Source organism: Lithobates pipiens, unplaced genomic scaffold (genome assembly GCF_037356315.1).
Source record: "Lithobates pipiens isolate NorthernLeopardFrog02 unplaced genomic scaffold, aLitPip1_a1.2 Scaffold_19, whole genome shotgun sequence".
Lineage (NCBI taxonomy): Eukaryota > Metazoa > Chordata > Amphibia > Anura > Ranidae > Lithobates > Lithobates pipiens.
In genome coordinates, this window is record NW_027507764.1 from 566,217,957 (window position 1) to 566,244,915 (window position 26,959).

Sequence of the window (26,959 nt, forward strand, 5' to 3'; positions counted from 1 at the left end):
TACAGGTCTCCTCAGACCACTATCCAGAGCACTGTGTGCATTACTGGCCTCCTTAGACCACTGTCCAGAGCACTGTGTGCAATGCATTACATGTTTTTTTTTTCAGACTATCCATGTCCAGAGCACTGTGTGCATTACAAGTTCCTCAGACCATTGTCCAAAGCACTGTGCAGTAGGGTTGCCACCTTTTCGCCAAACCCGGACACTTTAGCGGCGCACTGCAATTTGTTTTGTAGTACATGCTATAGGATTGTAGGAGACTTGGGATACCTTTGAGTTACCCTAGGAGAGTAGTTAGGAGTAGTAAGGAGGCGCGCATAGCTGCAGCGAACAGTGGCTGTGGCCAAAGTGTGTTAACAGTGGAGAGGGGGGTGGACCTAAAGGGGTATGGTTAAATAAAACAAACTTATTTGTGTGACCATAAAACATGATTAGATTAATAAAAGAGATGTCACAGTTAAAATATGAACCTAGCCTACCTTAAAAGTGGACACTGTCAGTCAGTAGGGCTGAGGATGGTGTCAGTGGGGCAGAGTGCGGTGTCAGTGGGCAGAGTGCGGTGTCAGTGGGCAGAGTGCGGTGTCACTGGATGGTGTCAGTGGGGCAGAGTGCGGTGTCACTGGATGGTGTCAGTGGGCAGAGTGCGGTGTCACTGTATGGTGTCAGTGGGGCAGAGTGCGGTGTCACTGGATGGTGTCAGTGGGGCAGAGTGCGGTGTCACTGGATGGTGTCAGTGGGGCAGAGTGTGGTGGCAGTGGATGGTGTCAGTGGGGCAGAGTGCGGTGTCAGTGGGCAGAGTGCGGTGTCACTGGATGGTGTCAGTGGGGCAGAGTGTGGTGGCAGTGGATGTGTCAGTGGGGCAGAGTGCGGTGTCAGTGGACGGTGTCAGTGGGGCAGAGTGCGGTGTCAGTGGATGGTGTCAGTGGGGCAGAGTGCGGTGTCAGTGGACGGTGTCAGTGGGGCAGAGTGCGTTGTCATTGGGGCAGAGTGCGTTGTCAGTGGACGGTGTCAGTGGGGCAGAGTGCGGTGTCAGTGGACGGTGTCAGTGGGGCAGAGTGCGGTGTCAGTGGACAGTGTCAGTGGGGCAGAGTGCGGTGTCAGTGGGGCAGAGTGCGGTGTCAGTGGACGGTGTCAGTGGGGCAGAGTGCGGTGTCAGTGGACTGTGTCAGTGGGGCAGAGTGTGGTGTCAGTGGACGGTGTCAGTGGGGCAGATTGCGGTGTCAGTGGGGCAGAGTGCGGTGTCAGCGGACGGTGTTCATGGGGCAGAGTGCGTTGTCAGTGGACGGTGTCAGTGGGGCAGAGTGCGGTGTCAGTGGACGGTGTCAGTGGGGCATAGTGCGGTGTCAGTGGGCAGAGTGCGGTGTCACTGGATGGTGTCAGTGGGGCAGAGTGCGGTGTCACTGGATGGTGTCAGTGGGCAGAGTGCGGTGTCACTGTATGGTGTCAGTGGGGCAGAGTGCGGTGTCACTGGATGGTGTCAGTGGGGCAGAGTGCGGTGTCACTGGATGGTGTCAGTGGGGCAGAGTGTGGTGGCAGTGGATGGTGTCAGTGGGGCAGAGTGCGGTGTCAGTGGGCAGAGTGCGGTGTCACTGGATGGTGTCAGTGGGGCAGAGTGTGGTGGCAGTGGATGTGTCAGTGGGGCAGAGTGCGGTGTCAGTGGACGGTGTCAGTGGGGCAGAGTGCGGTGTCAGTGGATGGTGTCAGTGGGGCAGAGTGCGGTGTCAGTGGACGGTGTCAGTGGGGCAGAGTGCGTTGTCATTGGGGCAGAGTGCGTTGTCAGTGGACGGTGTCAGTGGGGCAGAGTGCGGTGTCAGTGGACGGTGTCAGTGGGGCAGAGTGCGGTGTCAGTGGACAGTGTCAGTGGGGCAGAGTGCGGTGTCAGTGGGGCAGAGTGCGGTGTCAGTGGACGGTGTCAGTGGGGCAGAGTGCGGTGTCAGTGGACTGTGTCAGTGGGGCAGAGTGTGGTGTCAGTGGACGGTGTCAGTGGGGCAGATTGCGGTGTCAGTGGGGCAGAGTGCGGTGTCAGCGGACGGTGTTCATGGGGCAGAGTGCGTTGTCAGTGGACGGTGTCAGTGGGGCAGAGTGCGGTGTCAGTGGACGGTGTCAGTGGGGCATAGTGCGGTGTCAGTGGGCAGAGTGCGGTGTCACTGGATGGTGTCAGTGGGGCAGAGTGCGGTGTCACTGGATGGTGTCAGTGGGCAGAGTGCGGTGTCACTGTATGGTGTCAGTGGGGCAGAGTGCGGTGTCACTGGATGGTGTCAGTGGGGCAGAGTGCGGTGTCACTGGATGGTGTCAGTGGGGCAGAGTGTGGTGGCAGTGGATGGTGTCAGTGGGGCAGAGTGCGGTGTCAGTGGGCAGAGTGCGGTGTCACTGGATGGTGTCAGTGGGGCAGAGTGTGGTGGCAGTGGATGTGTCAGTGGGGCAGAGTGCGGTGTCAGTGGACGGTGTCAGTGGGGCAGAGTGCGGTGTCAGTGGATGGTGTCAGTGGGGCAGAGTGCGGTGTCAGTGGACGGTGTCAGTGGGGCAGAGTGCGTTGTCATTGGGGCAGAGTGCGTTGTCAGTGGACGGTGTCAGTGGGGCAGAGTGCGGTGTCAGTGGACGGTGTCAGTGGGGCAGAGTGCGGTGTCAGTGGACAGTGTCAGTGGGGCAGAGTGCGGTGTCAGTGGGGCAGAGTGCGGTGTCAGTGGACGGTGTCAGTGGGGCAGAGTGCGGTGTCAGTGGACTGTGTCAGTGGGGCAGAGTGTGGTGTCAGTGGACGGTGTCAGTGGGGCAGATTGCGGTGTCAGTGGGGCAGAGTGCGGTGTCAGCGGACGGTGTTCATGGGGCAGAGTGCGTTGTCAGTGGACGGTGTCAGTGGGGCAGAGTGCGGTGTCAGTGGACGGTGTCAGTGGGGCATAGTGCGGTGTCAGTGGACAGTGTCAGTGGGGCAGAGTGCGGTGTCAGTGGGGCAGAGTGCGGTGTCAGTGGACGGTGTCAGTGGGGCAGAGTGCGGTGTCAGTGGGCAGAGTGCGGTGTCAGTGGGCAGAGTGCGGTGTCACTGGATGGTGTCAGTGGGGCAGAGTGCGGTGTCACTGGATGGTGTCAGTGGGCAGAGTGCGGTGTCACTGTATGGTGTCAGTGGGGCAGAGTGCGGTGTCACTGGATGGTGTCAGTGGGGCAGAGTGCGGTGTCACTGGATGGTGTCAGTGGGGCAGAGTGTGGTGGCAGTGGATGGTGTCAGTGGGGCAGAGTGCGGTGTCAGTGGGCAGAGTGCGGTGTCACTGGATGGTGTCAGTGGGGCAGAGTGTGGTGGCAGTGGATGTGTCAGTGGGGCAGAGTGCGGTGTCAGTGGACGGTGTCAGTGGGGCAGAGTGCGGTGTCAGTGGATGGTGTCAGTGGGGCAGAGTGCGGTGTCAGTGGACGGTGTCAGTGGGGAAGAGTGCGTTGTCATTGGGGCAGAGTGCGTTGTCAGTGGACGGTGTCAGTGGGGCAGAGTGCGGTGTCAGTGGACGGTGTCAGTGGGGCAGAGTGCGGTGTCAGTGGACAGTGTCAGTGGGGCAGAGTGCGGTGTCAGTGGGGCAGATTGCGGTGTCAGTGGGGCAGAGTGCGGTGTCAGCGGACGGTGTTCATGGGGCAGAGTGCGTTGTCAGTGGACGGTGTCAGTGGGGCAGAGTGCGGTGTCAGTGGACGGTGTCAGTGGGGCAGAGTGCGGTGTCAGTGGGGCAGAGTGCGATGTCAGTGGACGGTGTCAGTGGGGCAGAGTGCGGTGTCAGTGGGGCAGAGTGCGGTGTCAGTGGGGCAGAGTGCGGTGTCAGTGGACGGTGTCAGTGGGGCAGAGTGTGGTGTCAGTGGACGGTGTCAGTGGGGCAAAGTGCGGTGTCAGTGGACGGTGTCAGTGGGGCAGAGTGTGGTGTCAGTGGACGGTGTCAGTGGGGCAGAGTGCTGTGTCAGTGGACGGTGTCAGTGGGGCAGAGTGTGGTGTCAGTGGACGGTGTCAGTGGGGCAGAGTGCTGTGTCAGTGGACGGTGTCAGTGGGGCAGAGTGTGGTGGCAGTGGATGTGTCAGTGGGGCAGAGTGCTGTGTCAGTGGGGCAGTGGACTTTTAATTACCAAAAAAAAAAAAAATCAAAAAAAAAATCTAAGATATGCACAGAGAAAAAAAGATATTAGATAAAGGCTACTGAGTGGGCACTGCACAATTAAGTAATTATGCCAGGATGAGATGGTACTGCAGGGAGAACTAGACTGCAATCTTCAACCAGTAGCCCTGGAATGTCCCTGGAAAGACCAGCAGGACAGTCCCACACTGGAGAGCTTGTGGACTGAACTGCAGGAAAGTGAAAACCCTCAGCTCTGCACTCACCCAGCGGTCTGTCTGTGTCCCCTTATCTCGCTCGGCAGGCTCTCTGTTCCTCTCGTTTTCTGGACAGGTCACATGATCGGCTTGCAGAGGGGAAGAGCCGAGGCTGTGTGTCTGCAGGGCGGCTGTGAGGGGGGAGAGACGTGCCAGTGCCCACTCCGTGCAATGTGTCACAACTTAAGTTACACAGCGCCGGAGACTCGGCCAGAGCACCGGGCAGTGCAGACAGGGAGGGAGACACCTGCACGGGGAACCCCATTACAGAGTAATAATAGGAGACTCCTCAGCACTGTGTCCGGGGCTCAGGTGGACTGATCCCCGGACACAGGATTCAAAACCTGTACTGTCCGGGTGAATCCCGGATGGGTGGCAACCCTACTGTGCAGCATTACCGCCCTCCTCAGACCACTGTCCAGAGCACTGTGTAGTATTACAGGCCTCCTCATACCACCGTTTAGAGCATTGTGCAGCATTAGAAAGCCTCCTCAGACCACCGTCCAGAGCACTGTGCAGCATTACCGCCCTCCTCAGACCACTGTCCAGAGCACTGTGTAGTATTACAGGCCTCCTCATACCACCGTTTAGAGCATTGTGCAGCATTAGAAAGCCTCCTCAGACCACCGTCCAGAGAACTGTGCAGCATTACAGGCCTCCTCAGACCACTGTCCAGAGCACTGTGCAGTATTCCAGGCATCCTCAGACCACCGTCCAGAGCACTGTGCAGCATTACCGGCCTCTTTAGACCACTGTCCAGAGCACTGTGCAGTATTACAGGCCTCCTCAGACCACTGTCCAGAGCACTGTGCAGTATTCCAGGCCTCCTCAGACCACCGTCCAGAGCACTGTGCAGCATTACCGGCCTCTTTAGACCACTGTCCAGAGCACTGTGCAGCATTACAGGTCTCCTCAGGCCACCATCCAGAGCACTGTGCAGCATTACCGGCCTCTTTAGACCACTGTCCAGAGCACTGTGCAGCATTACAGGTCTCCTCAGGCCACCATCCAGAGCACTGTGCAGCATTACAGGTCTCCTCAGACCATCCAGAGCGTCTAAATCTGTATCTGTGAGTTTGTTCAAACCTTAATACCATTAATAATAACATATTCAATTTTTTTAGTCCAGGAGTATAAAATGTGTTTGGAAATTCTATAGAAATGCTTAAATAATGCATTACAATTAAACTAAACACATTCGATTTTTTTTACTAAAATGTACTGGAGGTTTTAGTCGATCAAAATATGACTAAAACTAGACATGTGCAGACTGAAATATTTTGTTTCGGAATTTCGTTTTCGTCCGAAAAATACATTTTTTTAGTTACTCCCGAAATTAGTTTTTATTTATTTAGTTTTTCGTTAAAAAATTGTATTCGTCCGAAAATCCAAATTAATTATGGTCCAATCTGTCATTGAAGGCTTATGATGTCTGTCGAATGTTTAAAGAAGATTCGACGGAGCAGCGAAAATCACTTATGATGCTACAATCATACATTCCCGGCCAAATATTTCAACTACAAGCTATAGTAGGATTCTAATGTTGTACGTCTTCTATGGGTTTTTTAAGGCTATTTGCATTGCACACAGGTCATTAGCATTAAGAAAAAAAAAAATAAGAAAAAAAAATGCGTGGGGGTCCCCCGAAATTCCATAGCAGGCCCTTCTGGTATGGATATTAAGGGGAACCCCCATGTCAAAGAAGAAATTACGTGGGGGGTCCCCCTCAAAAGCCATACCAGGCCCTTCAGGTCTGGTATGGATTTTAAGGAGAACCCTGCGCAAAAAAAAAAATGGTGTGGGGTCCCCCTCAAATACCAGACCCTTATCCGAGCACGCAACCTGGCAGGCCACAGGAAAAGAGGGGGGGCGAGAGAGCGTCCCACCTCTTGAACCGTACCAGGCCACATGCCCTCAACATTGGGAGGATGCTTTGTGGGTAGCCCCTCAAAGCACCTTGTCCCCATGTTGATGAGGACAAGGGCCTCATCCCCACAACCCTGGCCGGTGGTTGTGGGGGTCTGCAGGTGGGGGGCTTATCGGAATCTGGAAGCCCCATTTAACAAGGGGACCCCCAGATCCCAGCCTGCCCCCTTGTGTGAAATGGTAAGGGGGTACAAAAGTACCCCTACCCTTTCACCAAAAAAGTGACAAAAAAGTGTTAAAAATTACAGGAGACGGTCTTTGACAAGTCCTTTATTAAAGTCTTCTTTCATCTTGTCTTCTTCCTTCTTTCTCCTTTGGTTTCTTCCTCCATCTTCTTCTTCCTCCGATCCGCTTCTTCTTATAATGAAGGGCAGGGCCACCCAGTGACTCCGCCCCCTCTGAAGGGCCTGGTATGAATTTTGAGGGGGACCCCCACGCCATTTTTTTTTTGGGGGGTTACCCTTAATATTAATAGAAATTTTTTTACATTAAAGTCGTGTTGTAAGTCGCGCTGTGATTCACACTCAAGTCGTGTCCAAGATGCCTCCCAAAGTCGTGCTGGAAGTCGTGTTGCCCCTGTGTGAATGGACTGTTATAATACAAGTTCAATAGACACAGGTTGTTATTGTCAGAGTCACGATGAATCTCCTATCTGTATCGAACTGTGTCAAAACAAAAACGAAAATAAAGCATTTATTTATGTTGGATCTTTAGTTTTTCGGACTCTGTGCTTTCGTTATCGTTTGTCAAAATGATAACGAAAATACCTGAAATTCGGACGAAAATGCATTTGGACGAAAACGAATGCACATGTCTAACTAAAACTAAGACAATTGCAGATGACTCAAATGGGCCTAAAACTAAAACAGCATTTTAGTCAAAAGACCAAGAGTAAAGCTAAATCAAAATTTGATGCCAAAATGAAAACGGAAAAAAGTGGAAATTCCACTGATTTGCTCCCCCCCCCCCCCCGGTACCCCATTTGGCACCTTTCAGGAGGGGAGGGGGGAATGAGTACCTGATTTTCACAGGTACCCTTCCCCTCTTCCGGGAGATGGCACCGTCCCTCGGAAGTTCGCCCCCCCCCCTCCTCCTTCCCCGGCTGCCAGGCCAATTAGAAAGCACAGCGCACATCGTGCATGTGCACAAGCAAACCGAAAGGCTCCACTGACGGTTTCCCTAAGGACGAATGGTGGCGGCAGCACCCGACAGACGATCCGAAAATTGTCTGGGGTGTCAAGATTTCGGGCTCCCTGGACAGGTAAGTGTCCTAATATTAAAAGTCATCAGCTACAGTATTTGCAGCTGCTGACGTTAAATTGTTTTTCCCCAGGCGGAACACCGCTTTAACACCGTAAAACAGTTCACTTACCGTATGCCTATATGAAGTTCAACTGCGTATTTAGCGGCTTTCTCTGAGTTTAGCTTTAATTATTGAATCATTTCTAATCTAACCTATAATATGTTCTCCTTTTTTTTGCACCTTTTTGTTATTGTGAAAGAAAATGTAAATTGGAATAATAATTAAAATGATAATTCATTTCTCACTTCTGCAATTCTCTCTCCCACAGCAAGCTATCAATTAACAGAGATGGGTGAATGTATCGCTAATGTTGGCAGCGAGTTCCCGCTTTAATACACTTCTCCTCCATATAAATAAAGAGAACCTTTCAGTTATGATGGAACCCAACAGAGAGCAGAAGGAAATTTATGGATTGAATGAGAAAATCAAGAAAGCATTAATAATCAATCAAATGGGAACATGACAAATATTTGGCACAAAATTGTTGCAAAAAAATAATAAATGGCGCTATAAATAGGCAGAATTATTTGGCAGAACAGATAGTTGGGATTTTGAAATGGCACTGAGAAATATGACCGTTTCATCTACAGTGTCCAGCAAGATCTACAAAGTAAACCCATCACGAGAGCTGATGTTTATTGGTGGCTGGGGAAATGGAATGTTTATTTTTTTATTTTATTATTATTATTATTATTTATTTTTATACTGTTGCTTAATTTTTTTATTTGTATCACTTTTACTGCTGTCATAAGAAATGTAAACATCCCTTACGGCAGCAATAGGCACGTCACAGGTGCTACTTTATGGAGAGATCTGGGGTCTATATGCCTCCTCTGCCCTTAAAAGCATTTGATCACGCCAATATTGGAGTGATCTAATGCTCTTTATTTTTAAAAATGGCGCCTTTTACATCCAGGCAACTCAGAAGTGATGTGACGTTCCTGGGTTACTATATCATAGAGGCTAACAAAGCCGATCTGGTCTTTGTTGGGCTTTATGACCAGCTGGCAGAGGCACCAGCTGGTTGTTTGGGACTTCTATTGGGACGGGAGATCCCGGTAGAGCCGTCGAAGATGGCAGGAAGAGGTGTGTGGGAGGAGGGGGGGGTTGTCTTGTAAAAGAAATCCAGTGGTTAGTTAGTAGAGATGCACCAAAATTTCGGCGGCCCAAACATATTGGCCGTAAATGGTTTATTAGCATTTTGCGAATGAGAGAAAAAGATGCTGATTATGGCACCGAAAATGCACGTGACTTTGGCGCAACTTTACCACAACTTTCTGCTAATTAAAACACCTGAACATTTGAAAAAATATGGGGATTTGGTCACACCATATTGCTATATGGTGCTTAAGCCCACTTACTGCGAAAAAGTACCCCCATAGTATGAAAAACACACCATAGCATAGTAAAATCATGGTAAAGTCACGACAAAGTTGCGGTAAACAAGCAAGATATTTGGGGGGCACACCCTAAAAGATGCATTAAAGCTGGTGCATTAAAGAGGAAGTAAACCCTGGTAGGCTTACCTGTAGGTCAAAGTGGTCTGTAAGGGTTTATAACCACTTTAATATTGATTGGACCCTGGGCAAACATTTTCTTGGGCCCCCCTCTTCCATGCAATTTCTCTCTCCACATGCTTTGAGACATATAATAAATAGCAGCTAGACTCAAAATCAGCTTACTGAATAAGATCAGGCAGCTATTGCGATTGATGAAAGAAAAAAGTCGCCTCTAAGTGCAAAATTAAAACTTTTTGCGATTGGTTGCCAGAGGTTGCAGTGTATCATTACCGCTCACTGACTGGCAGCTAGAACACATTATGGCTCACTGTTTATTTTCTAGAGGTTACAGCACTTGACTTCTGCTTGTTGATTGATTGTAGAGATTACTGTACATCAATACTGCTCACTGATTGATTTCTAGAGGTTACTGGATATCTATAACGCTCACTAATTGGTTGCTAGAGGTTACTGCACATTATCACTGCTCACTGATTGGGTAAAGGTTACAGCACATCATCTCTACACTGCCTGCACCCCATGGGCTGGGGAGGTGAGGGGACCCATCAATAGACAGAAAACTCCTAGAAATCCTAGGACTCCTGAGATCAGTGGCAATGCTGGGGGAGGGGGAAGGGTGTGATCAGTGGCAATGCTGGGGATTTGATGGGATAAGTGATGGGGGAATGGGATTAGTTAGGAGGCAGTACACTCTGACAAATTCTGAATCATGTAGAGCAAAGCTGGAAATCTTTGGCAAGTATAAAGTGGGGGATTCTACCCACTTAAGGGTCGAGCCTCTTTTTGAGTTAAAAACTGTTTTTTTGCTAGAAAATTACTTAGAACCCCCAAACATTATACTTTTTTTTCTAACACCCTAGAGAAGAAAATGGCGGTCGTTGCAATACTTTCTGTCACACTGTATTTGCGCAGCTGTCTTACAAGCGCACTTTTTTTGGAAAAAATACACTTTTTTGAATTAAATAAGACAACATCAAAATTGCGCCCGCTCGTGGAATGGGGACACATTTTTACCCTTAAAAGTCTCCAAAGGCGACGTTTAAAAAATTCTACAGGTTGCATGTTTTGAGTTACAGAGGAGGTCTAGGGCTAGAATTATTGCTCTCGCTTTACCGATCGTGGTGATACCTCACATGTGTGGTTTGAATATAGTTTTCATATGCAGGCGCTATTCACGTATGCGTTCGCTTCTGCACACGAGCTCGGCGGGATGGGGCGCGTTTAAATATATATATTTTTCCTATTTTACCTTTTATTTTTTATTTTTACACTGTTCTTTTAAAAAAAAAATTGTAAACGTCCTTGTAATAGAAAAAAAGCATGACAGGACCTCTTAAATATGAGATCTGGGGTCAAAAAGACCTCAGATCTCATATTTACACAAAAATGCAATAAAAAATAAATAAATAAATTTGTAATTTAACCTCCTCGCGCCCGCCCTATGGCCGAATGACGGCAGTAGAGCAGGCGCCTTCGTCCGGGTTGTCGTCCCTGGACGGCGTGATGTTTACTTCCGCAATGCGCGCCGCCGCGGGCGCGCATCGCGGAAGTTCTGTGTTCGCCGTGTCCCCCGGGGACAGGCAAACACAGATCGCTGTAAACGGCCAATCACAGCGGCCGTTTACAGCGTGATCGGCGTATCCAATGGGAGATGATCTCATATGTTTACATATGAGATCATCTCTCAGCGCCGCTCTCCTTCCTCGCACAGACAGTGCGAGAGGGGAGAGATGAACGGCTGCAGCGGCAGCCGTTCTGACTGTGAAAGAAAAAAAAGTAAAAAAATAAAATAAAGTGCCATCCTCCCCTAGCAGTGCCATCCTCCCCTAGCAGTGCCATCCTCCCCTAGCAGTGCCATCCACCCCCAGCGCCATCTGCCCCAGCGCCATCTGCCCCAGCGCCATCTGCCCCAGCGCCATCTGCCCCAGTGCCATCTGCCCCAGTGCCATCCGCCCCAGTGCCATCCACCCCAGTGCCACCTGCCCCCAGTGCCATCCACCCCAGTGCTACCTGCCCCCAGTGCCATCCACCCCAGTGCTACCTGCCCCCAGTGCCATCCACCCCAGTGCTACCTGCCCCCAGTGCCATCCACCCCAGTGCTACCTGCCCCCAGTGCCATCCACCCCAGTGCCACCTGCCCCCAGTGCCACCTGCCCCCAGTGCCACGTGTCGTCAGTGCCACGTGTCAGTGCCACATAGTGCCATCTGTCATCAGTGCCATGTATCAGTGCCATTTGTCATCAGTGCCACCTGTCAGTGTCACGTGCCATCTGTTGTCAGTGTCACGTGTCATTGGTGCCACGTATTAGTGCCATCTGTCACCGGTGGCACGTATTAGTGCCACGTATTAGTGCCACGTGCCATCAGTGCCACGTATTAGTGCCACGTGTCATCAGTGCCACGTATTAGTGCCACGTGTCATCAGTGCCACATATTAGTGTCATCTGTCATCAGTGCCACATATTAGTGCCATCTGTCATCAGTGCCACGTGTCATCATTGCCACGTATCAGTGCCATCTGTCATCAGTGTCACGTGTCATTGTCCTGGTATTTCAAAAGTGTAATAAATAGTCAACAAGTTAGATGTGTAATTTATGCTTCTAGAACACGTGATGGCGCTCCCTGCATGTTGGGCCTCTCTATGTGGCCAGGCTGTGAAAAAGTCCCACACATGTGGTATTGTAATATTCAGGAGGAGTAGCAGAATTTTTTGGGGGGTGTCATTTGTGGTATACACATGCCACGTGAGAGAAATAACCTATTACAATGACAATTTTGTGGAGAAAAATAAAAAAAATGAAAAATCTTCATTTTGCAAAGAATTGTGGGAAAAAAATGACAACATCAAAAAGCTCACCATGCCTCTTACTAAATACCTTGGAATGTCTACTTTCCAAAAAGGGGTCATTTGGGGGGTATTTGTACTTTTCTGACTTGTTCGGGTCACAAGAAGCGAGATAGGCCACCAGTACATCAGATGTGATCAATTTTGTGCGATTCGCACCACAGCTTGTAGACTCTCTAACTTTCACAAAGACCAAATAATATCCACTAATTTGGGTTATTTTTACCAAAGATATGTAGCAGTATAAATTGTGACCAAAATTTATGAAGAAAAATTAATAATTTGCATAATTTTGTCACAGAAACAAAGAAATATGCGTTTTTTTTCAAAATTTTCGGTCTTTTTTCATTTATAGCGCAAAAAATAAAAACCCCAGAGGTGATCAAATACCACCAAAAGAAAGCTCTATTTGTGGGAAAAAAAGGACAAAAAATTAATTTGGGTACAGTGTTGCATGACTGAGTAATTGTCATTCAAATTGTGAGAGCACCGAAAGCTGAAAATTGGTCTGGGCAGAATGGTGTTTAAGTGCCCAGTAAGCAAGTGGTTAAAAAAATAAAATAAAACATGGCCCTTTAAGAGCTATGGGCCGGAAGTGACGTTTTGATGGATACGGGTGGGGGCCATCTTCCCCTCACTCATCTCCGTACCCAGCAAGGGACAACATCCGATCGCCTCCGCCGCTGCCGACGTCTCCGGTAAGTGAGCACCAAAGTGCGACGGGAAGGAGGCCCTCTCCCGCTGCCGATAAAAGTGATCTCATGGTGAATCTGCCGCAGAGACCACCATTATTGGAACGCAGACCGCTGGCCAAAGAAGAGGATACCGGGGTTATGGCTAGCTAGCTGCTGCCATAACAACTATATTCCTCTTCAAAGTTAGGACATATATCGGCGCGCGGCAGTCCATAAGTGTAAAGTAATGAGGAATTTACACTGACCATCAATGTGAGGGGGAATTTGCACTGACCACCATGTTTTATGCCACCCACCAATAGAAAAGAGGGATTTCTACACTGACACCAATGTAATAGGAGAATTTACACCAACCACCAGTGTAAGGGGGAGTATATTATGACCTCTATATAAGGGGGAATTTACACTGACAACCATTGTCGAGGAGATTTGTACTGACCAACAATGTAAGGTGACATTTCTACACGGACCACCAAAGTTAGGGGAGATTTACACTGACCACCAATGTAAGGGCAATTCTGCACTTACCACCACCGTAAAGGGAAATGTACACTGATCACCAATGTTATCAAGAATTTACACTGACCACCAATATAATGGGGGATTTTACATCAACAGCCAATAAAGGGGGATTTCTACACTGGCCACCAATGAAAGGGGGATTTACACTCACCGCCAATTTAAAGGAGGCTTCTACATGGACAATCAATGTAAGGGAGAATTTGAAACTGACCACAAATGCAAGTTTGGATTTTTTTAACGATTACTAATATAAAGAGCAGTTTCTACACTGGCCACCAATGTAATGGGGATTTACACTGACAACTAATGTAATAGGAGCATTCACAGTAACCACCAATGTAAAGAGGGATTTACACTGACCACCAATGTAAGGGGGACCTTCACACTGGCCACTAGTGTGAATGAAAGAATTGTACACCAAGCCCTAATGTAATGAGGAGATTTACACTGACCACCAATGTAACTGAGACATTTAGACTGCGTTCACATTTGTGTGTGTCAGGAATACATGCAAAATCGCTTTCCTGACACCACAGAAACATGCTGCCTTTTAGCAGATACACAGAAGTGCCATTATTGTTAATGACACCCTCATGCATCAGCTGAAATGTGCGTATTCACATGCACTAAAATTCGGGGTGCTGTAGCCCCATGTTCTTTTGAAGAAGGGTTCCACCTCCAATTTGTTTAACTTTGCAGAACAGGCTGATGATGTTAGGCTTAATGACTTTAGTTGTAGGCAGGGCTTTGAGGCATGCTCCTTTACCTCCCTAGTGGGCAGCATTCAGCAGAAGTGATGGTAGATATGACCTCAGGGGGACATGATATACATATGAATGCTGCCTCTATTTACAATGCCACAGTCTGCGACTATTCAAATATTAATGCCACCACTATTTACATGTCAATGCAAGTTATAATACAGTGACTATTTCTAAACATCTATACAGATGAAAATGGGCCCCACCCACTCAAGGGTGCCATCCCTTTTCCATAATAATCCTAGAAATAAACTTACTCTAGCAGTTCCTATCTAACATTTGCATAATATGAACAAGAGCTCACTCAGGCTGGCACTCTCACGCCACCTGGTGGCCAAGATATCCTATGAACAGTCCTTGTGTGTATACATTTTTTTTTTGCCATAGCTTATCCTACCTATCTAACTAGTGTCCTTGGAGCCCATAAGGCCAATGATATTTCACTGGAGGTGCAATCACATATCAGTAACATTCCCAGCAGGTTCCCTTCTTCACAGGGACAACTCTAGGGAAAAAAACATGGCTGTAATCAGCAGCAATAAACCATGCCATGGTGCAAGGGACTGTACTTCCTGGGGGTACTGTCCCTCAACAGATCCCCTTGCATTGGCATACTTACCAACTGTCCTAAATTTCCCGGGACATTCCCAGGATTTTAACCTTTTTCCAGATTTTAGTGTTTCCTGGGAAATTTATTTTTTCCCGATATTTTGCTGCTCCCCGCCACCTCCGCTAGAGGTCCACGGCCAGCGAAGACAATGTCTCCTCCGGCCGCCATTTTACCGAAGACCAAGAACAAGAGGTGGAGCCGGCTGGGTGGCTGACAATAGAAAGTTGTCAATTTATAAGATATTTCTAACACACAGCATGTACATACCAAACATGACACCCCAAAATGCATTCTGCTTCTCCTCATGAGTATAGCAATACCTCATGTGTGAGATTTTTACACAGCCTGGCCACATACAGAGGCCCAACATCCAAGTAGCACCTTCACACTTTTTAGGAGCATAAATTACACATGATTTCATGACAACCTATCACAGTTTTGAAGGCCCTGGAGCACCAGGCCAACGGAAATGCTCAGAAAATGACCCCATTCTGGAAAGCAAATGCCCAAAGGTATATTCTGTGGGGCATTATGAGTTTTTTTTTAACATATTTTTTTCCACAAGTTATTTGAAAAAGGGGAAAGAAAATGAAAACTCTTTTATTTTTTTGACAAAAAGTTGTCAATTTGTTATTTCTAACACATAGCATGTACATAGCAAAAATTACCCCCCAAAAAAAGATTCTGCTACTCCCCCTGAATATGGCGATACCACAGGTGTGAGACTTTTACACAGCTTGGCCACATACAGAGGCCTAACATCCAAGTAGCACCACCAGGCATTCTAGGAGCTTTAATTATACATATAATTTTCTGACTACCGATTACATTTTTGAAGGCCGTTCATATTTCTAACACATAGAATGTACTTACCAATTAACAAAAGATTACCTGTGGTTTTAGTAGTGGAGTGGTCCACAGAGGAGAGCATCGGTCCAGGCAGCAGGCAGGGATTTGGTCAGTGACAGCAAAAGCAATCGTCCAGGCAGCGGGCAAAAATACTGTCCATAGTTAGTACAGGCAGGGATACTGTCAGCATAGCCAAAGCATTGGTCCAGGTAGCAGGCAGAGATGTGGTCAGCAGCAGCAAAAGGAAATGTCCAGGCAGAAATACTGTCCATAGTCAGTAAGGCAGCAGGCAGAGATATGGTCAACACAGCCAAAGTATTGGTCCAGGCAGCTTAAAAAAACATAAAGTCCTAGATCATTACAGGCAGCTATATGGTCAGTATTGGTCCAGGCAACAGGAAGGACCATCAAGCTTGGGCCTAGGGGGATAGGGGTAGAGGCTTCCCCCACCCAATCTCTTTGAAGTTTCCAGACTCCAGACCCTGTTCTGGGAACACAGAAAACCAAAAACTGTTTTTCTCTAGTCAGAACACTACTCTGAAGCCCCTTAACATATGTGAGACCCCTGTGTATTACAATAGAAGGGCAAAAGATCAGTCCAAGTTGCAGGCAAAAAACATAGTAAATTAGCAAGCCAAGGTCGGTGCACGTCAAAGTCATAAACGTGGTTTAAAACGGCAGGCAAAGGCATCGTCGGGAAACAGGCCAGGGTCAGTTAATCTGGTAGAAGCATGGTAGCAGGCAAATGATCCACACAGATATTTGAAACAGAGAAATGGCAGTCTGTTAAAAATAAGGGAAACTAATATCTTATGGATGTGTGATAACTTCTGAAGCAAGATCTGATACACAGGCCAGGTTGGGAGGGACATTGGGGACAATACTAGCTGGAGCAGTTTCCAAAGTGGCAGGAGGGCACGCCTCCTGCCAACGTTTCTCAGGCTTCCTGTTTCCGCTGGTTTGCCAGATAAAGGATCCAACGGTGCGACCGGCTGTGCCCATAGGCAAAGAGTTAATACTCTTTGATTGCCTTTATGGTCTTGGAGGAACAGGGCGACATTATGACATCACTTATGGTCCAGGCTGAATTTAAATACACATATATATATATATATATATATATATATATATATATATATATATATATTTTTATTTTTATTTTTTTTAAAGCAAAAGATCAAAAAAATGTTTTTCTTTTAAAGGTAAAGAAGAGATTTGGGGTCTGTTAGACCCCAGATCTTTCCATAAAGAGGACCTGAGGACCTGCCATCCTTATTTATATTACAAGGGTTGTGTACATTCATTGTAATAGGAATAAAAATGATTTTATATATATATATATATATATATATATATATATATATATATATATATATATATATATATATATTTAAAAGGACAGTGTAAAAATAAAAAATAAAAAGTAAACTAAATAAGAAAAAAAAATGGAAGTGCCCCCACCCCTCTGTGCTCACGTGCAGAAGCAACTCATATGTAGGTTGCGCACGCATACGTAAAAGGTATTCGCCCCATACATGTGAGATATTGCCACGAAAGTTAGAGCGAGAGCAATAATTCTAGCACTAGACCCCCCCTGTAACGCTAAACAGGTAACCTGTAAAGGCGTTTAAAGTGCTGCCTATGGAGTACCGACGTTTTTCGCCATTCGACGAGCGTATGCAATTTGAAAGCATGACATGTTAGGTATCTACTTACTCGGCGTAATATTATCTTTCACATTATACAATAAAATTGGGGAAAATAATGTGTTTTTTGTTTTTTTTTATTTGTTAAAATGTATGCCAATCAATCTGTCCAATGTGGACCCGAGACACTGGCTGGAGATGCTGGGCTTGTTCTCATCTTTGGAACGACCGATTTCAGGTAAGAAAAACGGGGGGGGGGGGGGGGGTTCACCTTGATGCATAGAAGGTGGAAAGCCATGAGACTTTACAACTCTTTTAAGCCACAGGATTACCATGACGTGCAAGATGGGGGTAATCAATGGCACCCTCTAGGAATTGCACAGGAATGCGGATCACGTGTTATTTACGCGTGAACCAACCCCCCCCCCCCCTTTTTTTAACTTTCCTGCTGTCTTTTTGTTATACAGACCACATATAAATCTAGTCCGCGCTATTAATTTTTAGTATGAATGAACTAATTAGTAACCATCACAAGCTGCCTTTTATAAGTGTCTATTGTGCTGTAATTTTTCCCAGCATAACCAGCTGTTCAGGTAATAAAGCGCCGAGTTCGCCACCGCGCTGCAATAACATTATCGCTGTAAATAAAACTGATTTATTCCTGGAATAATAGCGGGAAGTTCTGAGTCTATCATCTGAATGTTAATTTGGAAGAAATGCATGCAGGAATATGGAAATAAAAAATACATAAAAAACTGAAATGTTGCTTACATAATATTAACTTCTTGAGCTCCAAAAAGTTTTACCCTCTTCATGACCAAGACATTTTTTGCTATGCAGAACTGTGCTACTTTAACTGATAATTGAGCGGTCATGCAACGCTGTACCCAAATTAAATTTATATCACACAAATATAGCTTTCTGGTGGTATTTGATAGCCACTGTTTTTTTTTATTATATAAACGAAAAAAATACCGAACCTTTTGAAAAAATTATATTTGCTACTTTCCAATAAAATCAAATTTCTTCATAAATGAAAGCAAAAATGTAGTCTGCGACGTCCTAAAAGAAAAAAAAATCCCAATACGTGCATATTAATTGGTTTGCGTTAAAGTTGTAGCGTCTACTAAGTGATACACAGCATATTTCAAAATTGATCAATCCTGATGTACTGGGGACCTCTCTCATTTTGGGAGGCCTTTAAAATGCCAGGACAGTATGAGTATCCCCCAAATGACCCCTATTTGGAAAGTAGACAGTCCAAGGTATTTAGTAGGAGGCATGGAAATTTTTTAAAGCTGCCGTTTTTTGTCACATTTTTTTTAGAGAATGAAGAAATGAAATACAAATTTGTTTCCACTTTTTTTTCACATACTGTCAATACAAAAAAAGTAAAACATTTTTCCTTTTTCTTAAATATTTTTTTACCTAACTTTATCAGAGTAGTTTAGTGTTTTCATCATAGTAACACTGTACTACTCTGAGAAAAGGAGGGCGGGGGGGGTGAGCAAGGATTATTATTTATTTTTATGCTGTGATTACTATAACAATCGTTTGAGCTGTCATGGATGAGTTTTCTGTGGACACATCGGTTACGGGAGTGGCACACCAGTGCGTATGTGTGAAGCAACGTATATTCAATCATATATATGAGAAAAATTGAAGATGATACTCTTAACGAGAAAAAGAATGCTGCATGCCCCTAGTAAGGCATAAATAGAAAGAGTTCATTGTGCGGTTTTAAATTGCAGCAATGGAATACAATATTTTGAAAAAATATATCATTTTATTTAGAAAAAAATCGTTACATCAAAGTGACATTTGTTACGGTTAAAACATGAGCTCTGTGGGTAAAGCTAATTCATGTGCATAAAAATTACAGCCCTTGAGTACAAAGAGGAAAAACATATCATGATATAAATATGTAAATCATACAGAAGAATGTTGACGCGTTTCGACCTTTTATAGTAGAGGTCTTCTTCTGGGGGAGCGAGTAAAAAACTCTAGAGAAAGAAAGTACATATATAGTAATAGAAACATTTAGAAACCAAAATTGTCAACAAGCGAAAAAAAGAAATGTATATTGATCTTGACACATGTATTATAAAAAGTTTGAATATATTTACCAATCACGGCTGAAAGAAACCTCCTGATTGCTGTACCCATAAACTGCCAGAGAATCCAAGCAATGCAGCAAGACACCCCCACCTAAACTCCGATGGAGGAGGGGCAAAAAACCAATGGGCCAAATAAATGAAAGCCTACAAGAGGCCGCTCTTAAGCCCACACGTAGGAGGGGGCGGGGAGAAGTCAAGAACGGAGAGACAGGCCAAATACTCGCCCAATCACTGTTCGAGTGAAAAAAGTAATGCTTTAGGAGAATATCACTTAATTAATGGTAATTATAAGGGTAATAGAATATTGGGAATGGTGAAGATGAATGATGGGGATATATTCAATGTATATCGATGTCCGATGAAGCCCACACATGATCGCAAATTGTCTGAACTTAGCTGTCGAAAAAAGTCTGGTCGTGTGTACACGGACTTAGATTGCCCCGTATTTGGCTCCATCCATCTTTCCATCAACTATAACCAGCTTCCCTGTCCCTGCTGAAGAAAAGCATCCCAAGATGCTGCCACCACCATGTTTCACGGTAGGGATGGTGTGTTTAGGGTGATCTGCATTGTTAGTTTCCATCACAAATAGCTTTTTAGTTTTAGGCCAAAAAGTTAGATTTTGGTCTCATCTGATCAGATCACCTTCTTCCACATATTTTCTGTGTCCCCCACATGGCTTCTCGCAAACTGCAATTGGGACTTCTTATGTCTTTCTTTCAACAATGACTTTTTTTTTTGTCACTCCTCCATAAAGGCCAGATTTGTGGAGTGCACGACTAATGCCGCGTACACACGGTCTGACTTTCCGACTGGAAATGTTGGATGCGAGCTTGTTGTTGGAAAGCCCGATTGTGTGTACGCTCCATCGAACATTTGCTGTCAGAATTTCCGGCCACAAATGTTTGAAAGCAGGTTCTCAAATTTTCCGCCAACTTTACTTTGTTGTTGGAAATTCTGATCGTGTGTTTAAAAGTCCGTATCACAAAAATTCCTGCATGTTTGGAATCAAGCAGAAGGAGCCGCACTGGCTATTGAACTTCCTTTTTCTCAGTTCATCATATGTCTTGTACGTCACCGTGCTCTCACGTTTGGAATTTTAGGCCAACATTTGTGTGACCGTGTGTATGCAAGACAAGTTTGAGCCAACATCCTTCGGAAAAAACGGTTTTGTTGGCAGAAAGTCAGATTGTGTGTACAAGCATTATAGTTGTCCTGTGGACAGATTCTCCCACCTGAGCTGTGGATCTCTGCAGCTCCTCCAGAGTTACCATGGGCCTCTTGGCTGCTTCTCTGATGAATGCTCTCCTTGCCTGGCCTGTCAGATTAGGTGGACGGCCATGTCTTGGTAGGTTTGCAGTTGTGCCATACTCTTTCCATTTTCGCATGATGGATTGAACAGAGCTCCGTGAGTAGGCATGAGTTTCGAGTTCGGGTCAAACTCATGTTCAACTCGAAAATTGCCTGTTCGCCGAACAGCGAACAATTTGGGGTGTTCGCGGCAAATTCAAAAAGCCACGGAACACCCTGTACAAGTCTATGGGAGAAATCTAAAGTGCTAATTTTAAAGGCTTATATGCAAGTTATTGTCATAAAAAGTGTTTGGGGACCTGGGTCCTGCCCCAGGGGACATGTCTCAATACAATTTTTTTTTTTAAACGGATGTTTTTTTCGGGAGCAGTGATTTTATTTTTTTGCTTAGTGAAACAATAAAAGTGAAATATTCCTTTAAATTTCGTACCTGGGGGGTGTCTGTAGTATGCCTGTAAAGTAGCGCTTGTTTCCCGTGCTTAGAACTGTCCCTGCACAAAGTGTCATTTCTGAAGTCATTTAAAATCACTCGTGGCTATAATGAATTGTCGGCTCCCGCTAATACAAAGAACAGTCATGAAAAGTCAGTGATAAACAAAAAAAATGCATGGGGGTCCCCCCAAATTCAGTTACCAGGCCCTTCAGGTCTGGCATGGATATTAAGGGGAACCCTGCATCAAATTAAAAAAAAAATTACGTGGGGTTCGCCCACAAATATCCATACCAGACCCTTTAGGTCTGGTATGGATTTTAAGGGTAAATCCACGCCAAATTGAAAAAAAAAATGGTGTGCAGTTCTCCCCAAAAATCCATACCAGACCCTTTATCCGAGCACGCAACCTGGCAGGCAGCAGGAAAAGAGGGGGGTGAGACAGCGCCCCCCCTCCCAAACCGTATCAGACCACATGCCCTCAACATGGGGAGGATGCTTTGGGGGTCTGTAACCCCTCAAAGCACCAAAGTTGTAACAAGGGGACCCCCAGATACTGCCCCCCCTGTTTGAAATGGTAACGGGTACATTGTACCCCTACCATTTCACAAAGAAAGTGTAAAAATGTTTAATCCTGGCAGCCTAGCAGGTCTCTTAGCTGAGGACGGGGCCAGCTGTCATGTGACCCTGTCCCCCTCTGACGTAAGGAGAAACCCAGGCTTCCCCAGTGACGTGCGGTTAACCCCGCCCCCCTCTGATGTAACGGAAACCTGCGTTACATCAGTAAGTATTGGGACGCCTGCCTTTACACGCACATGACCTTTAATGGCCTCCCAGTCTTAGTCCGTAGGGTACAATATTGAGTTGGCCCAATCTTTGTAGCTATAACAGCTTCAACTCTTCTGGGAAGGCTATCCACAAGGTTTAGGAGTGTGTCTATTGGAATATTTGTCCATCCTTCTAGAATCGCATTTGTGAGGCCAGTTACTGATGTGGGCAAGAAGGCCTGGCTTTTAGTCTCTGCTTTAATTCATCCCAAATGTGTTCTATTGGGTTGAGGGCAGGACTCTGTGCAGGCTAATCAAGTTGCTCCACCCCAAACTCACTCATTAATGTCTTTATGGACCTTGCTTTGTTCACTGGCCCAAATCATTTGGCCCCTTAGTTCCAGCGAAGGGAATTCTTAAGGCATCAGCATACCAAGACATTTTTGACAATTTCATGCTCCCAACTTTGTGGGAACAGTTTGAGGATTGCCCCTTCCTGTTGCAACATGACTGCACACTAGTGCACAAAGCAAGGTCCATAAAGAAATGGATGAGCAAGCTTGGGGTGGAAGAACTGCACAGAGTCCTGACCTTAACCCGATAGAACACCTTTGGGAAGAATTATAGAAGAGACTGCGAGCCAGGCCTTCTCGTCCACATGATTGCCTGACTTCACAAATAGACTTCAGGAAGAATGGTCAAACATTCCCATAGACGCACTCCTTGATTTCTGCACTGGTCCAAATCATTTAGTTGGTTGGATTATGGTGTGGGGTTGGGCTTGGCCTCTTAGTTCTAGTGAAGGGACCTCTAATGCCGCGTACACACGACCGGACTTTTCGAGGGACTAGGTCCGACGGACTTTCGGTGGAGTTCTGACAGACTTTCCGAATGGAAATCAGCAGAACTTTCCCCTCAGATCTACAGTGACTGCACTTCCAAGTGCACATCCGTCGGACTTTGGTGTGATTGTGTGTGGCCAAGTCCGTTCATTCGGAAAGTCCGTCAGAACTCTGTCAGAACTCCGCCGAAAGTCCGTCGGACCTGGTCCCTCAAAAAGTCCGGTCGTGTGTACGCGGCAAAACATGTTCCATTTCTAAAAGTGTTTCAAAAGCGCCTGAAAATAGTTATTTTGAGTCATGTGAACTTAAAAAAAAAAAAACAATGTAGTGCTGGCACCTCAAAAGTGCTTGACAATGCACTGCAAGTGCACTTCGAAGTGCAGTCACTGTAGATCTGTAGAAACCACAATTAAAAACAAGGAAAATAATTGAATTGGATGATAAAAATAAGCAGTGGCGGCCCATCCATTAGGGGCACCGCCCCCTTTTTTTTAAGCACCTGATTAGAGCCAGAGGCTCTAATAGGCTTCAAAATAAGGTGGGCTCATGTCGCAGAAGATGCGTCCGGAACCCACCCAAGTGTGTTACAAGGAGGAGGGAGGAAATGGAAGCTACTCCCACTGTGATGACCAGGAGAACGGGAGGCCGCCGCCGAACAAAGGAAGTCACTGGTGATGGGGTAAGTGCTACCTACCACCCAGCTGACCGGGGTGGGGGGAGGGGGGGTGCTGGGATACTGTTTGCCGCTCCCCCCCCAAAAAATATTTCCACCGGCCGCCACTGGAAATCAGCAGAACTTTCCCCTCAGATCTACAGTGACTGCACTTCCAAGTGCACAGTAGATTTGCCTTTAGTAAATCAACCCAATTCTCTGCTTTAACAAATCATCCCAATTGGGTTGTAAATATTTCTTATTTATTTGACTCAAGCTTATTCGCTAATAAATTCATGTTTTTAAGTCCTGAACACCATAAAATATAGAAAAGCATTACACCTTTTCTTCAAACCTTAATTTTCTTTTTACCATTTTTTTTTTTTTTTGGATTATATCAACTCTTTACATTTTCATAACAAATATGTAGAAATTCACAGTCTATAATTTCTGAAGCGTTCATGACGGCTTATCAAGTCCCAACATATGGTAAAACCACAACCATTTAATTGCTTGTCAAGGTGCATGAAATAATCATTCCAACAATGAGTCATTTTAAAATGTATTTATGGTTTAATTTCAAGTAAAATAAATGTGTATAGCAATTTAGAATACAAAAACCAATAAAAAGCAAAATCTCATGGAGAGGACCTTTGGTTTTCTACATATGATCTCTTTTTGCATTTTTATTATTATTATTTTTTTTTTTTTACAAAAACAATTAATTTTACAAATACAAAAACATTACAGGTAACCATTGAAAAAAAAATGTTTTAAAATAAATTCAAAATGACATGCTTTTATTTTAAAAGTCAGAATTTACAAAGAAACCACAATTAAAAACAAATAAAAAAAAAACAAAAAAAAACGATTTTAAGATTTTAATTCTTAATATATGCTTCTGATTTATCAGGGTATGTGCAATTACAAAAAATAGACTTAAGAAAGGTGTTTTCTTTGTTTAAAGTGTAGCTGTGAGCAAATCAATAAATCAACATGCAGGACTCAGTGGGGGTTGATTTATCAAAATGGGAGCGTGCAAGATCGGAATTTTATTTTTTGTGTCAAAGCTTAATTGAACAAGTTGGAAGCTGATTGGCTACCATGCAGAGCTGCACCAGATTTTGCACTTTCCAGTTTTAGTAAATCGACTCCACCATGTCCCATTGAGGTGTTTGACCTACAGGAAAAGCAGGTTAAACACAACCTTTTCTTGTGAGCCCTAACTGTCATTGAGACAGGAGACCTAACTGCCTTTTTTTCTGGTCAGCTTGGCCTGACCTACTTTCAGGATCAACAGGTGATAGAACTGTGTTATGACCTTTTGTGAAAAAAAAAAAAAGAACTGTGTTATGGGGAACTTTGATTTTTTCCCATAGTTTTCACTTTTAAATGCACCAGGCAAGGTCCATGCAAGGTGGCCTCCCAGCTTCCTTCCTTAAACACTGAATAAGGGCCCTTTCACACAGGCTGCCCAATCAGGTCCTCCTGTCAGTTTCACAGGCAGACCCGATCAGACCTTGCCATGGACCTCCCCTATGGAGCGGCCAAAGTCAGCGGACACTTGTCCGCTGCTATCCGATCCTGCCCGCAAAATCCTATTTTCCATCCGTCTGGTGGATCAGATTGGAAGAAAACAGACAGGAAGACCATTTCCATCCTATTTCCCTATAAAGGAGAGCAGGACTGTGTCTGCTCTGTACAGTGGACAGGTCCTGTCATTCACCTGCCCACCGGGGGGCCTAAAAATGCAAATAAGAACCAATGAAGGAAAAAAACCCAACATACTCACCTTTCCACGTTATCTGTAGCACAGGGGGTGACGTCATCCTCCTGCCAACAAGATTCCTGGGAATGCTGAGTAACCCAAATGTAACAAGAATACACTGCAGTACAGTGCAGGATTGTCTTCTCATGAGATTGGTGCTACTCAACATTGTCCAAGATCTGGTCTGGAGGAGGAGGTCACCGGACCCGATCAGAGCTTGCCATGGATCCCCCCTATGGAGCGGCCAAAGTCAGCGGACACTTGTCCGCTGCTATCCGATCCTGCCCGCAAAATCCAGACGTATGGTGCTCCTATTTTCCATCCGTCTGGTGGATTGGATTGGGTGGAAACAGACAGGAAGTCCATTTCCATCCTATTTCCCTATAAAGGAGAGCAGGACTGTGTCTGCTCTGTACAGCGGACAGGTCCTGTCATCCACCTGCCCACCGGGGGGGCCTAAAAATGCAAAAAAAGAATCAATGAAGGAAAAAAAAAACAACATACTCACCTTTCCACGATATCTGTAGCGTAAGGGGTGACGTCATCCTCCTGCCAACAAGATTCCTGGGAATGCCGAGTAACCCAAATGTAACAAGAATACACTGCAGTACAGTGCAGGATCGTCTTCTCATGAGATTGATGCTACTCAACATTGTCCAAGATCTGGTCTGAAGGAGGAGGAAGTCACCCTCACATGGGGGGAAGAAGTCGGTAAAAGTAAGTATATTATCCACGTTTTTTTCCTCCAACAGGTTTCTTGTTATTTGTGTCTGTTTTGCATATTTCCAGCCTTCAATAACAATTGTTTACAGGAGAAAATTCTGCAAATAATATATAGTCGGCAGAATTTTGATTCACCGCTACAATAAATAGCAGTGGTCACCAAATAACTGACATTTGCCGAGTTACAGAAATAAACAGACAATTATCAGATGTTGTTCACAATAAATAATTTTTGTTTTCTCCTCCGAAGGACCAAATTATGTATCTAAGTTAACATGTTTGGAAGCATCATTACCAGCAAATACTGTTCAATAATATTTTAACAAAATAATAAAAGTTAAAATACTATTTTAAGATTTTTTTAAAAGAGCATTTTACATAAACAGAAGCAGACATTTTGTGGACTAATTTAATATAAATGATAGAGATTTTTATTTTTAAATTATACTTATTTTGTATGTTAATGTATACTGTAGGTCTAGGATATCACAGGTACCTTATGACTAAAATATAGCCCTTGATTTTAATAGGTTCATTTTAATTTAAATTTTAATTCGATTAATTAATTTTAATTAAAGTTAGTTTTAATTTAAGGGTAATTTTAATATTAAAAGGAGGCAAATAAGAAAAGTTCAGTGTTAGGATTTATTTCTGAATTGATTTTTTAGGTTTAGTGTACTTGCCTGTATCCAATGCACCGAGTGTGATTTCTACCTACTGAGAACCATCCACAAGTTCACAATTGATGGTGGAGCTGAACAGCAAGTTTCTGGGGAATACTACTATAATACATCCTGATGGTTTTGCATGGACTCTACTGTGTTAATGTCATGGAAAATACCTTTGAGCTTTGTAAAATTGTTCATTGTTTTTTTATAAATGATGCATTTTAAGTGATAAAATAAAAGCTACTTAAAAGCTACATACAATTATTTGAATTGGCCAAAAAATCCCAAAAATAGGTAACAGTGTGATGACTAAAGCCTCGTACATATGATACGATTGTTGGCAGGGGGTTGTCTGTTGACAGACTGTTGTCCTAAAATCTTACCGCTAGTACGCCCCTTTTGACAATTGTTATCCAAATTTCGGCCAACAAATGTTGGGTGACATGCTAGTAAATTTTCAGTGGACAGCAGTCTGTCATCAGATTTTCTGATGGTCAGTACACAAATCCGTCACACAAAAGTCGAAAGTACAAACACGTATGTTCGGAATCAATGCTCACCAAACATGAAATTAGCAGAAGGGGCCTAAAGGGTGGCGCTCAAGAGCTGAAATTCCTCATAGTACGTCGATACGTTCGTGTTTGTGGCACAAGATCCTGGCACGTGCCCTT